This window comes from Candoia aspera, chromosome 2 (genome assembly GCF_035149785.1).
Source record: "Candoia aspera isolate rCanAsp1 chromosome 2, rCanAsp1.hap2, whole genome shotgun sequence".
Taxonomy (NCBI): Eukaryota; Metazoa; Chordata; class Lepidosauria; order Squamata; family Boidae; genus Candoia; species Candoia aspera.
In genome coordinates, this window is record NC_086154.1 from 31,018,703 (window position 1) to 31,034,418 (window position 15,716).

Below are 15,716 nucleotides of genomic sequence, written 5' to 3' on the forward strand. Positions count from 1 at the left end.
AGAATATGGCATCTCCATGAAATATGGTATCTCTCTATACAATAAGAAACTTTGATGCTAATTTTTAATCTTCACTGCAGCTACTGGTTCCTAGGAATCTTTGACTATGGACCTGCATTTGCATCCACTGTCTTTTTTGGGTTGTACTATGGTCTGAATCTTGCTAAGATAATTGTAGGAAGATGTCAGAAGATCCTGCCTTGAAAGAGAAGGCTAGCCTGAAACTGCAAACTTTACTTATTTGGGATGAATCTATTTACTTCTAAGCAGACACATAAACATTTTACTGTGAGTGTCTTGTGTTGACTATTTTCTTCTTTAATTTGAAATTATTACTTTTAACTGTTGGTTGAAAATCCAGTGTTGTTCGTTTGTCTCAGCAGTGCCTAAAAGTACTCATTATTTCTGTGCCCATGAAATCAATGTGTTCTGTGTTTGAGAAGACCTTTTAATGGAGGTGTCTGCAGGGAGAACGCAGAGCAGGCAAGATTGTGGTTGCAGCATTGTGATCCAAGCCTTCTGTAGATGCATCAATGTTTCACTCATGTGCAAAGGGGTAGGGCTTGGATCACAACGCTACAATTGTCAACCTCACTGTTTGACCACACCTGTGGACATCGCTGTACTTTAAATTTGTTTTGTGTGATTGGGAGATTTTTGTGGGTTCTTAGGATTTGATAGAAACCAAGTGCAAAACACCATTTCAGTTTTTTTTCCCATCTTTATTCAAACAACCAGACATAAAAGCAAATATTTGTTCAGCATTTAGTTTTGATTTCCCAGCTAGCTTTACAAGCATAATTCACAACCAGAACACTACATTCCATCACTATCTTGTTCTGCTGTCCGTTATGCGATAAGAGATTCTAAATAGCAGAATGAGTAATTTTTTTTCTTCACTACCTAATAGTATGTAGCCTAAGTGTTTTCTGCCTGGATATGTATACCCTCTGTAATATTAGCTTAATACATATGTGCAGTGCTCTGTTTCTATACTTTTTTTATGTGTGTGTGTGCCTTCAAGTCATTATTGACTCCTGGTGACTGCCTGGACTAGTCCCTGCAGTTTTCTTGGCAAGATTTGGCATCACCTCCTTCCTAGGACTGAGAGGGTATGACTGGCCCAGGTCACCCAGCTGGCTTCATGCCTACACTAGAACTCATGGTCTCTCCGTTTCTAGCCTGATGCCTTAACCACTACACCAAACTGCCTCTTCTACACCCTACCTGCTTCCTAATTTAGAGTCAAGGAAGGGTTTACATATACTGGCAACAATTTGCCTCCTGTGTGACAGCTAGCCATTTCTCTGACTGGTAAAACTGTCAATCTTCTATCAACCTTGACCGGCACCAGGGCCATCTGTGTTGGGTAGACAAGTCCTGCAGCACTCCCTCCTCTCATTTTCAGCAACCTTGCCCTCCTCTGCATTGTGGACTTTGAGCCATTCTGCAACTAATAAGACTTCAGCAGTGTAAACATTGTCCAGGGCAACTCTAGATTGCTAGCCCACTTCAATCTCTGTTAAAAGCATAAATCTCCAACAACCAGAGCTATTTAACTCCACCTTAATTGCCAGAAATTACTTCCACTCCAGTTCTCCCCCAGTTCTTCTTCTCAAAGCTCTTAGGATAATTTAAGACTTTGCTTCTAATGCCAGCCCAGCATCTGTGGCCCTTCCTTCTCTCTCCTATGGGAATGCTTCCTATAAAAAACTAAACTAAGCTCTACTCACAGTTTCTCCTTATTAGCAAAACTATCACAAAGCATTTGTTTGGGTTTCTTCTTGGATACATGAATAGCCTGCAGGAAACTGTGGCTGAATGCTGACTGTCAGAGCTTGAATTCAGGTAGAACCACCATCCTTCCTGTATACATTGTGAGTCATTGTTTATAATGAAGCTTAGTCATACCTTTAAAAATATAAGCACTTCAATTTACCATTTTGTTCCCAGCTATAGCCCTTGCTTTATTTATCTCCTTTGCCTTTCAAAATGTCTTCAAGACTATCTCACTTCTCAGTTACCCAGAAATGTTGTGAATAGTAATCTTGTTAAATAATATGTTTGGAATGCCTTTAATGAAGTCTGTCCTGGGACAGTCAAGATCTGTGACTCAGTTCCAAATGTGCTGAGCTAGAAAGAACTGTTTAAGAACAAGAACGAAACTGAAAATATAATTCCATCCCTACTGAATCTTATGAAGTGTTCACTTACTTTATCCCAGACCACTTTTCAGCATAAACTGCACTCAAGGCAATATACAACAGCAATTCATAGAAACAATATTATAAAGTCTTTGATGATCCCCCTCCCTGTCAAAAACCCAAAACAAAACAAACAAGAACTTTTTTTTATATCATCTGGAGGTTAGCCAGGCTAAGAACCCCCTGAATACTTGAGAATCCCCCCTTCTTCCCTTTTGCAAAATTTAACTGGAGCTGCCATTGACTTGGGAAATTTAGGCAGTGAAACTATTACAAGCTTTGGATTTCTCTTGTAAGAGCTCAGGATTTCAAACTGAGGAAATCAGGACAACTATAAAAGAGATTATCATAGAGATGGAGACTTCTTTGAAAGTATGTTCTGCAATGGATTTGCATGTATACCGGTGTATTCAACAGTCTTGTAAGTATGTAAATGCACAGTATTTTGACAAACCAGATGGAAATTAGCTTAGAGAGAAAGAGTAAGAGTAAGAAGACAAGTTATATTTTACCATAAATGAATACTGCAAGAATATTTAGAGTAATAGCTCCTCTGATACTTATACAACAGACTATTCCTAATTATAATGGTGCAATGAAGTGCTATCAGGATGGTATATGCAGTCCACCTGAAGCTCTCAGAACAGAAAGATATGGTTGGTATATTATGTCATGCCACCATGTACAGGGTTTTAGTTGAGTTCCACCTTGGGCGGGAGGAGAATTTCTCTATTTTTACACAGTGGTATTTTCAGTTACAGTGAAAGCAAAAGGGAGATGAAGAATTAGTCTGCCAAATATGGAACAAAGAACAGAATAGATAAGAAAAAGGATAAAATAGGATTTGGGATGCCAAAGTACAAAGATCCATTGGAGTGTTAATCTACCACAGGAAAGAAAGTTGAGTTAAAGTGCATGTATTTACCTTTACCTTTTTTCAAAGTAAGGGGAACCTAAAATGTCTTACTTTGGGTCAATCCAGACAGGGCATTTATCCAAATGTGACACTGCACCACACCACCGTGTTCCCACAACTTTGTCCTCCTAGGGCAGCCCAGCTGACCTTCTCCTGGTTTGGCAGCAGTTGGCTCAAATAGCAAAAACTCCTCAGCAACACTGGAGTTTCATGGGGCTTGAGAGCAAAATCTCTACCTAGAATCTGCAGAAGCTGCGACAAAAAATGAATGTAAAGCATTGCAGTGTGTAGGAAGCAGAGAAAATAGTAGGCGTCAGTATATCTGTGTTGTATATAAGTTAGCATGTGGGTTATGATTATGAAAACAACAACTACACAGTAACTTAGGATGTTACTTTATTAATTGAGTAAACTACTGGGTTCAGAACCATCAGTGGTGACACACCCCATTGTGAGGCATAGTTTTCAGGGATCCTAGAATTGCTGCCTACCCAGAATAAGAGGCTCATCAGTGCCAAAGATAAAAGATTGGGCCTCAGTATAAATAACAGCTGGCATGAAAGCCTCTGTGGATTCCTCATTAGAGACTGAAATTTGTGACTGTATGTGTAAGCTGATAGTTTCCAGTAGAGCCTAACGGAGAAAAATGAGGAGGAGAAAGATTATAGATTTATAGTGAAGAGTAGGAGAGGTGGCATGTTAGAAAGACACCTCCCCCCAAAAGAAGTACATTAGATGCCCAAAATGTCATCTAAGGAAATTCTGTTAGAACAAAATTTTGATAAATCAATCCCTTAAGCAACCCAACCTCCAGAGTCCTTAATCCATAGTGATAAAATTACAGCTCCTGTTGTCTTGGAGGATAATAGCTGCTGCTAATAATTGGCTTGTTTAGTGATACAGATTATAAGACTTCTAAAGAAGATCAGGCACAGTACTGCCATGACTTTTCTACTGCTTTCTGACCAACTGCAGTGGAAACTATTTCATAGGACTATATGAGCAAATAATAATAATAATAATAATAATAATAATACAGTCAGCCTGAACTCAGTTTCCAGTCCTGACACAGTGTGATCACTTGCCCATGGAAAAAGTTCAGCAATTCTGCTTTCATTCCAAATTGGTTCAGGCTCTAGAATAACTTTTATTTATGGGACACACAGTAAGTTTAGAAATACTAAATCTTGGACAGATGTCAGCTTGAGTAGAATACTTCCTTCATGATTCACAGGATGAGCAAATACTACATATTCCTTGCTAAGTTGCCAGACTGACATCTAGCATGCAGCTGGATTGCAGACTGTCCTGAAGCAAGTTAATGCACTTACTATGGAAAGAAGCAATTTCCCTTCCAGTGAATTGCTAACTCAGTAAGATATGGGAGGAAAACTCCAGCTTAATGTAAGTACTCCCAATAAAATACAATATTAAGGTACAGTATCAAAATTGTATTTGGTTCACAATTAAAATTCAATATTAAAATCAGAGAAAGCAATATAAAAATTCCCCCTGCCCCCATAAAATTGTAAAATAATTACAGGATTGTTGGTCTATCCAAAGGGCATTCCTATAAGGAAAAATTCAGAAATAAACTTCACACTTCAGTTTACTGCCCTTACTAGTATTGATAAATCAGCTTTGCTAAATTACAAATACTGACCAGAATGAATCCAGAAAAGTTTGTCGGCATGGCACAGATTTGCAAGCCAAGCAACTAAAATTTTGCTTCAGCAGTTTCCACTGCAGAAGAGACAAGCTGCTTTTGATTTCGTGAAACAGATTGCCTTGTTCACAGCAAGAAATAATTTAAAGGAAAGAAAGGCCAACCAAAGTTCTGGCTGCTGTGTTAGTTTCTTGCCTGCATATGTTTCTCCATTGTTTGGATCCAGGCTTATATCAATAAAAGAAATACTATAATTCTGGGATTTGGTATTTTTGTTTTTTCAAGGATTTTTGGTGGGTATACAAATGTATGATTTGGGTATTTTTAATGGTATGAAAAGTTATTAAAGCAATTTTACACTTTTGCACATTCCTTTATTCTGTGCAGGCTTACCCTGCTTTGCATTAATGTAAAGTTGCATGCTGATATCTTTTACAAAGGCAAGGATCCAAGTGGTATTTGGTCATTTGGCTGCCTGCCCATGCTTGCTAACCAAGCCCAGAATATTAAAAGGAAGAGGAAAACCAGACACACCTAATAAACAACACTGATTGGAATATAACATAAAACAATTAAAACGAATAATAAATTTTGGTCTGTCAATGGAGAATATACATGTAGATGATATATCAATCATTTTATAGTCTATAGTTTTGTACCAATAGGTGGCACTAGCATTTTTTTACACTTTACTTTAGACTTGTGCATTTCTATCCTTTTGGACTAATGAATAACATTAGCAAAGTGATCAATATTTTTAAACACAATTTTAAATAGATATATTTCTTAGCATCTCTCTTTAATCTACAGTATATTTCAAACAGCATCAACACTACAAAATCAATTAAATAATTGTATGTATATCTTTATTTTTTTTACTTATCTATTATTCTAAACATTCTAGAGTCTATCCCATGACATTTGTTAATAAACAATAATATAAAACTTAAGTTGCCAAATAAATGAGTCTAATCAACAAATGTAATTTTAAGTAATGGCTTAAAATGTTCTTTAAAATGTTGACTGTACTAAAACTTGTTTAAACTGGTACAGTCAATTCTCATTATTCGCAGTAGTTATGTTCTGGAAAGTTGCTGTGAATACTGAATTAGAGAATGCTGAAATCTCAGCTGGAAATGTACATGTCTGGTGATTCAAATGTTTTGAGTCTCTCCATGTCCATGAATAACCATGAAAATGCTGTGAGTATTGATTTTGCAGCTACAAATACATTTTAGCAGGTAAGCAAATTCCCAAATACAGAATCCATGAATAACAACAATTGCCAGCATATGGCCAGTCACATAAATTACCAGAAAGTGCCTATATTATACAAGAATTTTCAACCATGGATGTTTCACAATAGTTTGTCCCATCTTCTTTTCTAAGCTCACAAAAACCAAAAGTGTCCTGGTCTGTTTGGTGTTAAATTTATGCAGTGAATATCGACTATACAGAGTATGGATTTTGAAGCAATATTCAGTGTGTGAATATTTCACTGTGCACCTGAGTCCCACAGTTATACTAATCTATATTTTGCCATTTTTATAGTATTTTAGTAAGAAGATGGTATAAGCAATGTAGGTGCTATACCAAGTATGTTTTATCACATGCTGGATTCTGCAATGTCATGTGATTTCCCCCAAAGTCAAAGTTTTCTGTTCTTGGGCCCCTGGAGGTTAACGTATAATCCAGAGAATGCTATAACCCAAGAAGAAGAGAGGAGTAAATATAATGCATTATAGTAAAGTTGGCCATAATGAAAATGGTCAGAGATAACTCAAGGTAAAGGCTAACACACTGAAAGCTCATGAAAGACCAAAGAACACAGCAAAATTCAGTATGAACATCAGAAGATGGAGCAGCCAAGGGCTGCATTAAGAAATCAACCAGATACAGTGTGTTGCGAAGTAATTTGACAGATAGTTTTTGTTGTTGGATACCAGACCGATGCAGGTGCCTGCTGTCCAGTGACTTCAGCTTGCAGCAAAATCCACAGCATATAAATTATTAAAGCGTCTTTGGAACATTACACAGTTCATGTAGTTAATGATTACAGTTCAGTGTCTAGGTCAGATATAATTAGACATTACATTAAAATATCTTCACGCAGCCATTTATTCTGATTTAATTACTTAAAACGATAATGTAATGAGCAGCATTTGGGGGGGAACAAAATCTTTTAATAGGTTCATTTGAGATTGTTATGAGGGAAATTAATCATTTAAGCAAATGCAGAAAAAGGCAAGTTCATTTTTAATGATGTTGTTCCAATGTCAAAAAAGGTTACCTTAACAGCAATGAGTGAGGACTACGTGTACCAAAAGGAGTCAGATCTTAGTATGTGCCCTCTTATTACGCCTCAAATCCCCAGCCATGTGCTACATTTTAATAGTTTAATTGAGGTGAACCCACGGCATACAACACCTTGAATATTCCAATTTAATAGCAGGTATCAAGAGACCCAAAGTATTATGGAATTAAGGAAGTGGGGGAAGCAGGGAAGCAGCTGAGTCCAGTTCTCTGAGCCAGAATGTGTAGATTGAAGATGGCACCAGGACCATCCCAATTCATCCTGTTCCACTGTAAAACAGTTCACATCATTATGCTGTTTCTCCTAATATTCCATTGAAATACTCTGTTAGCTGCTCTTATGACTGCTCCACTGAATAATACTACCTCCTGCCTTCTGGAGCAACAATGGTGGGACTGACTGAAGTTCTTTGCTTGAACAGTACATGTCTAAGTACATCCTGTATGTCTAAGTATGTGTAAGTAACAATGCTTCTCAGCAGATTTCAGTCTTTTGAGACTTTTCTAGAGATATTTTTCTAGAATCTTAATGTTCCCTACATTGGGTATAGCCAATTATTTACCACACATAAATCATACTTCTGAGTAACTTTTAAATTTTAATTGTTTTTTATGGCATCTTCACCTCTTCTGATGTTCTAATCACTGTACACCCAGTGCAGCTCTGGTATTCCAATCAGAACAGCAACAGAGACAGAACTGTGATGCTGCACATGCATGCCAAAAGCCAGCTTCCTAGTATAAAAGAAGTGTGCTAAAAACAATAACAACAACAACAAGCAATGATTAGAATAGGAAGTTCCAGGAAGCTGTAGATGTTATCTATCAGAAATAAGTATTCTGCATTTGTCCATATTATTCTAAAATGATAAATGAAACATTTTTGATAGCATTATCACCAAGTTCTCATTAATCTTTTGGCCATGTAAATGAGGAGAAATTGAAATGAATTCAGGAAATTATCTCAAGATTGGAAAAAGGGTTTATACCCACAGTATTCAATTAAAGACACCTATCCTACTTTCATCTCTAGCAAGGGCTTGAAGAATGGATTCATAATTTCTTGGATTCTTATACAGAGTTTTACTATGTTTTTATATAAAGTGAATATATTTAGACTATTGATCATTCTGATTTGTATACAGTTGCCTAAAAAAGTAATAAAAGAACTAGACAAATGTCAATAATAAGAGGTTTCCCTAAAATCCTAATGAAATTTCATCATTTGCCCACAATTTCAGGAAGAATGGAGCACATCATTCACTGTTCCAAATGTGAACTATTTCTATGAATTATCAAGTCTTGTGAGGACAAATCCACAGGAAACAAAATTCAAAACAGATTTGGATTTGATCACATGACTCAATAAAAAATTCAGTTTGTTGTTGTATCTATGTGAAACCACAGTTCTTTTAGCTGTAGCCACTGACATTCAGAACAGTAATTCATGTATTTTTTCCCTCTCCCTCCCTTAAGAAATGAAGTTTAAAAAGAGAGCAACTGAAAAGTATTTACAAATTTACAAAACATTTACAAATTCTTACAAATACCCATTTGCAAAAAGAGAGCTTTATGAGAAAATTTTTGGTGGCTTGTCAAATAAGTCAGCTTGATCCAGTTGCATACTTACAAGAGTTCCCACTGTGCTAGCTAATTTAATATGATGTTCTCGGTTTTCCCAAACCAGTAGCTCTTGAAATGCTCCAGTTCTTCAACAACTAGTACAAAAGCAGAGATTTGGTGCTATGATGATGAAATTGTCATCTGGATATGTTTAGAAGGCCATGACAGGAATCCAAGTTGATAGACTGAAGTTGACTGATTATGTGCCTTCATGTCAGTGTCAATTCTTAGTGACCACATAGATAAACCTTCTTCCAGTGATCTATCCCAATCTGGCCCTTCAGATCACCCAGTGCTGCACCTATCTGCACTGTAATTGAGTCCATCCATCTTGCTGCTGGTCATCCTCTTCTCCTTTTTTTTCCACTTATCCCAGAATTATAGACTTCTCAAGAGAAGTGATCTTTGCATAATGTGTCCAAAATATGATAATTTGGGTCTGGTCATTTATGACTTGAGTGAGTACTCTGGGTTGATTTGTTTGATGATCCATTTGTTTATTTTCTTGGACATCCACAATGTTCTTCAGTCTTCCCAAACACCAAATTTCAAAAGTGTCATTATAGTACCCATCTCACAAACATGACTTTGGGCATCATACAGCAAAACAGTTAAAACAATGTAAACAACTATTAAAAACAAACATATATAAAAAGCAGGTTTGCAGAAGAATGGACACATTCTAAGCATATCACAACAATCTCACTGACTCCTTGTTCTCATGGGAAGAGAAGGTTGCTGGAAAAACCATGGTTAAAGGGCTTTCCAGAAGGCTGGTAGATCTCCCTCCCTCCCACCATGCATCATTTCACCATTTTTCCAGTCTCTCGAGCTAGAAGGGTTTCAATGCATTTAGTCTATTTAGGAGCTGATAATGAAACCCTCTACCTCAGGTGACTGGAAAAATAATGAATAAAAGCACAGGGGAAAGTAGGAAGCCGGGGGTGGGGTGGGGGGAAGTAATCTGCTGTGTTTTATACCAGCAACCTTTCATTTACAAAGCAGTGGTTATAATCGTTGTGCTACGACAGCATTTGTGGTAAAGTAGCTCTAAAAGACATTAGAGATCATGGTAAGCATTGAGCCAGGAGTGTTTCTGCCTCTGCAAAGTAGCCAAGAAACTGCTGAGGTTACCTGGCAATAGCTGAAGCCTGCTACCTGAAATGGACTCGAGGAGGCATAACTTGAAGAACTTCAGAAATGGAGCAGAAAAATGCACTCTCAGTGGCTTTGATCGTTGTTGTTGTTGTTAGTTGCGTTCGAGTCATTTATGACTCATGGTGACCCTGTGTATAACAGAACAAACTGCTGTTCGGTCTTGCACCATATGCCTGACTGTTCCAATGTTTGCATCCATTGTTGCAGTAATTGTATCAGTCTGTTGCATTGAAGGTCTTGCTCTTTCCCGCTGGCCCTGACTTTACCAAACAAGATGTCCTTTTCAAGCGATCAGTCTTTCCTGATGATGTGGCCAAAGTATGGGAGTCTAAGCCTAGTTATCTTCACCTCTAGAGAACATTCTGGTTGTATTTCTTCTAAAACTGATTGGTTTGTTCTTCTGGCAGTCCATGGTATTTTCAATAATCTTCGCCAACACCACAATTTGAATGCATCAATTCTTCTTCCATCTTCCTTTTTTAAGGTCCAACTTTCACAGGCATATGTGTCAATTGAGAAGACCATGGCGTGAGTCAGACACACCTCTGTTTTTAAACTCACATCTTTACTTAGGGGGAAATAATAGAGGGCAATGTCATCCATTTCTGCCCTCAAGAAACAGTTGCCAGCCCATTCTGGCAACATGGAAACTGGGCAGGGCAAACAAGCCCTCAGTCAGTGTGATGTAGCATGAGGATCTTGGGCAGATAGTCTTTGGAAATGTAAAACCCAACATAAGAGTGTATTGCACTGTCATTAATAAGGCTTTAAAGACAAGCCCTTTGAGAACATAACTGGGTTGGACCAGTTGAAGAAATGTCATCTACATTCCCACTAATTATTTTCTAAATAATATGGATTGCTTTATATGACAGCAGCAATGTTGCAAGCGATATTTATTATTCAAATTTAATTACCGCCCATCTCTCCCAAAAGAGGGACTCTGGGCGGCATGTTTTTGTACTAAAAGATGAAACCAAAGATGTTACCTGAAGAACCACCTCACCCCCGTTACATCGACCCATCCCACCTGGTCAGGCAGAGAGGGCTTGTTATGGACCCTGTCCACGAGGGACTGCTGATTGGCAGGGTCCAGGAGGAGGGCCTTCTCTGCCGTGTCATCCGCCCTTTGGAACAAGCTTCCCCAGGGTGTAAGACAGGCCCCCACTCTCCTGGCCTTTCGGAAGGGAGTAAAAACTTGGTTATGCCACCTTGCCTGGGATGGGAGGGGGGACAGCTATTCATGGGGGTGGTTAGCAGCTTGAGGGTGCCAAGAAGATCTCATCTCCCATCTTGAATTTTATATTTTATATATTTTTATATTTTATATTTGTATTTACATGTATTTATATTTATAGTTATGTTGAATTGATTTTAGCAATTGTCATTTTTATTATCTGTAAGCATCCCAGAGTCGTTATATGAGAGATGGGTGGTAGAGAAATTTAATAAATAAATAAATAAATAAATAAATGTTGAAGGACATCTATTCACTATTATGACAGTGGGGATCAGTGAAAGAATTCTCTAGAAATATACTGTATATATTCACTGTGTTCTGCTTTTGGAATCATTCCTGGCAGAATGCTAAAGAAAAATGCAGACCAGATGTAAAAAGAAGTATCTCTTCCATCACAAATGAAGGAAACCCTTCTTTATGCCAATTTTTGAAGACATTATTTATATTGTTAACTTCGTGTGCTTGAGGCTTGTTCCTGCCGTTCTTGTCTTTTGCATCCCGAAAGTATGCATCAGCACATTGCAGTTTGGTCTAGTGGTTAAGGTGCTGGGCTAGAATCCAGGACTCTGTGAGTTCTAGTCCCGCCTTACGCATGAAAGCTGGCTGGGTGACCTTGGGCCAGTCCCTCTCTCTCAGCCCAAGAGCCAATCAGGCTTAGTAGGAGAGTTCTAGTCCCGCCTTAGGCATGAAAGCTGGCTGGGTGACCTTGGGCCAGTCACTCTCCCTCAGCCCAACTCCCCTCACAGGGTTGTTGTTGTGGGGAAAAGAGGAGGAGGAAGGAGTATTTGGTATGTTCGCCACCTTGAGTTATTTATAAAAATAAAGGCAGGATAGAAAATAAATAAATAAATAAAATATATACCTCCTAGTTGGTGTAATGTCGGAAATAGTATATTGGTTTGAAAGGCAATCTCTGTATTAAATATCCTAGTTTGGACAGAATAGCATGGGCATACTTGGACTAAAGTGGACTTTGCACTTTGGGCTACAAGTGACTAGTACTGTTCTTACCATTTTTAAGAAATGTTGTTGTGGCACAGATATAACTCAAGGCTAGTAACCTAGGATGCATATTCTTTATTTTACTAAAAAAAAAAAAAAGCAGGCTCCCCGATGCAATGACTCAAGCACTCATCCCCACATGCTCTGACTACTGCAATGTACTGTACTAGGCGCTGCCTTTGAAGACCACTCAGAGACTGCCACTGGGGCAAAATGCGGGGTTGTGCTTCCTGGCAGGTAAGAGCTGCTACAGGCATATAATACCTATGCTGCAGGTGAACTGGGTGCAGTTCAAGGTTCTGGTTTTCACTTATAAAGCCCTATGCGGCTTGGTTCCCAGGGAGGCTGTCAGGGGTTGGGAGGTGGGGTCAACAATGTCAAATGTCAATAGGTGATCCAAGCCCTGCCCCTGTTTTATGTGCATGTGACGCATGCAACACATGTTAAGAAGGGGCAGGGCTTCCATTAACCATTTCTCTGGCCATTTTAATGCTCTCGCCAGATACGTTCAGGATCGCCTCCTCTAAGCGGAACCAACTTTTAAGAAATGAGAGAGGCAGGAGCCTAGAAGCAGTACTTTGCGGTGATAGCCCCTGCTGCATGGCATAGTCTCCATACTGGGGATGAATAATAAGGAATGGGTCCTCTTAAATTAATGTTACTGTTCTTTGATTTTTGTTAAGGCTATTTTATTATGTTTTTATTATGGTTATATGTTTATGTTGTTAAGTATCAGGAGTATACCATGTGATTACGGCAGTACAGATAGTCCTTGCCTGCCGAGTGCTCATTCAGCAACCATTCAAAATTACAACGGCATTGAAAAAGAAGATTTACAACCGGTCCTCAAACTTGCAGCCATTGCGGTGTCTCCGTGGTCACAATTTGGGCACTTGGCAAATGGCGTGCAATTACAACGGCCACAGTGTCCCATAGTCACATGATCACCATTTGCAACCATTACAGCTGGCTTCCAACAAAGTCAATGGGGAAGCTGGCAGGAAGTTGCAAGTCACATTGCTCTTAATGACCATGGGTGATTGATTGATTGATTGATTGATCACATTTTTCCACTGCCCATCTCAACAATGACTTTGGGTAGTCTACAAGCGAATTTAAAACAGTAAAAAATTAAATATCGATTAAAAGAAATACATTATAAAATATACATATACAAATATACTAAAACTCTAAAATATAAAATATGAAATCTAAAACCCAAGATGGTAAGATTGCAGTCTTGATAAAATTCCCTGGGCTGCATCAAGGTGCCGGCCATCCCCATGACAAACTATCCCTCCTCTCCCCCCAAGTGAGGTGGCACAGCCATGTCTTGAGCCCCTTTCAGAAGGCTGGGAGAACGGGGGCTTGCCTTATCTCTGGGGTTAGCTTATTCCAGAGGGCGGGAGCTATGGCAGAGAAGGCCCCCCTCCTGGACCCTGCCAATCAATAATCTCTCATGGACAGGGTCTATAACATGCCCTCTCTGCCTGACCAGGTGGGGTGGGTTGATGTGATGTCCCTCAGGTAACCACAGCCAAAATTAACATTGTAACTTGGATATGGTCATGTGGTGTTTCACTTTATGACCGCATCACTTAGCAACAGAGTTGCTGGTCCCAATTGCAGTCGGTAAGTAAGGACTACCTGTATATAGAACTGATAAATAACAAATGAATAAATAATATTATATTAAAGTCTTGATTGATCAAAGCAGGTAGAGAGGAAGGAAAATATGTTTACTGTTAGAAATGAGTGTTAATTGAAAGATGCCAAAAAAGTGGATATGTATAAGAGCGTGCTTCTATTTGTTTTATTTTATGGCAGTGACAGGTGGATACATCAGGAGAAATATAATAGTTGAATGAATGGAATGAATTATCTAAGAACCATGTGTGGTAAAAAGAAGAGACAAAATGAGAGTTGAATGAATGTGGATTAAACACAAAAAATTGTGACTAGCAGAAAAGAAGTTCACTGAAGGTATATGGTCATACAGGTTGTTGTTGTTTATTCGTTTAGTCGCTTCCGACTCTTTGTGACTTCATGGACCAGCCCACGCCAGAGCTTCCTGTCGGTCGTCAACACCCCCAGCTCCCCCAGGGACGAGTCCGTCACCTCTAGAATATCATCCATCCATCTTGCCCTTGGTCGGCCCCTCTTCCTTTTGCCTTCCACTCTCCCTAGCATCAGCATCTTCTCCAGGGTGTCCTGTCTTCTCATTATGTGGCCAAAGTATTTCAGTTTTGCCTTTAATATCATTCCCTCAAGTGAGCAGTCTGGCTTGATTTCCTGGAGGATGGACTGGTTTGATCTTCTTGCAGTCCAAGGCACTCTCAGAATTTTCCTCCAACACCACAGTTCAAAAGCATCAATCTTCCTTCTCTCAGCCTTCCTTATGGTCCAGCTCTCGCAGCCATATGTTACTACAGGGAACACCATTGCTTTAACTATGCGGGCCTTTGTTGTCAGTGTGATGTCTCTGCTCTTAACTATTTTATCGAGATTTGTCATTGCTCTTCTCCCAAGGATTAAGCGTCTTCTGATTTCCTGACTGCAGTCAGCATCTGCAGTAATCTTTGCACCTAGGAATACAAAGTCTTTCACTGCTTCTACATTTTCTCCCTCTATTTGCCAGTTATCGATCAAGCTGGTTGCCATAATCTTGGTTTTTTTGAGGTTTAGCTGCAAGCCAGCTTTTGCACTTTCTTCTTTCACCTTCATCATAAGGCTCCTCAGTTCCTCTTCACTTTCAGCCATCAAAGTGGTATCATCTGCATATCTGAGATTGTTAATGTTTCTTCCAGAGATTTTAACTCCAGCCTTGGATTCCTCAAGACCAGCTTGTCGCATGATGTGTTCTGCATACAAGTTGAATAGGTAGGGTGAGAGTATACAGCCCTGCCATACTCCTTTCCCAATCTTAAACCAGTCCGTTGTTCTGTGGTCTGTTCTTACTGTTGCTACTTGGTTGTTATACAGATTCTTCAGGAGGCATACAAGATGACTTGGTATCCCCATACCACTAAGAACTTGCCACAATTTGTTATGGTCCACACAGTCAAAGGCTTTAGAATAGTCAATAAAACAGAAATAGATGTTTTTCTGAAACTCCCTGGCTTTTTCCATTATCCAGCGAATATTGGCAATTTGGTCTCTAGTTCCTCTGCCTTTTCTAAACCCAGCTTGTACATCTGGCAATTCTCGCTCCATGAACTGCTGAAGTCTACCTTGCAGGATCTTGAGCATTACCTTACTGGCATGTGAAATGAGTGCCACTGTTCGATAGTTTGAACATTCTTTAGTGTTTCCCTTTTTTGGTATGGGGATATAAGTTGATTTTTTCCAGTCTGATGGCCATTCTTGTGTTTTCCAAATTTGCTGGCATATAGCATGCATTACCTTGACAGCATCATCTTGCAAGATTTTGAACAGTTCAGCTGGGATGCCGTCGTCTCCTGCTGCCTTGTTATTAGCAATGCTTCTTAAGGCCCATTCAACCTCACTCTTCAGGATGTCTGGCTCTAGCTCACTGACCACACCGTCAAAGTTATCCCCGATATTGTTATCCTTCCTATACAGGTCTTCCGTATA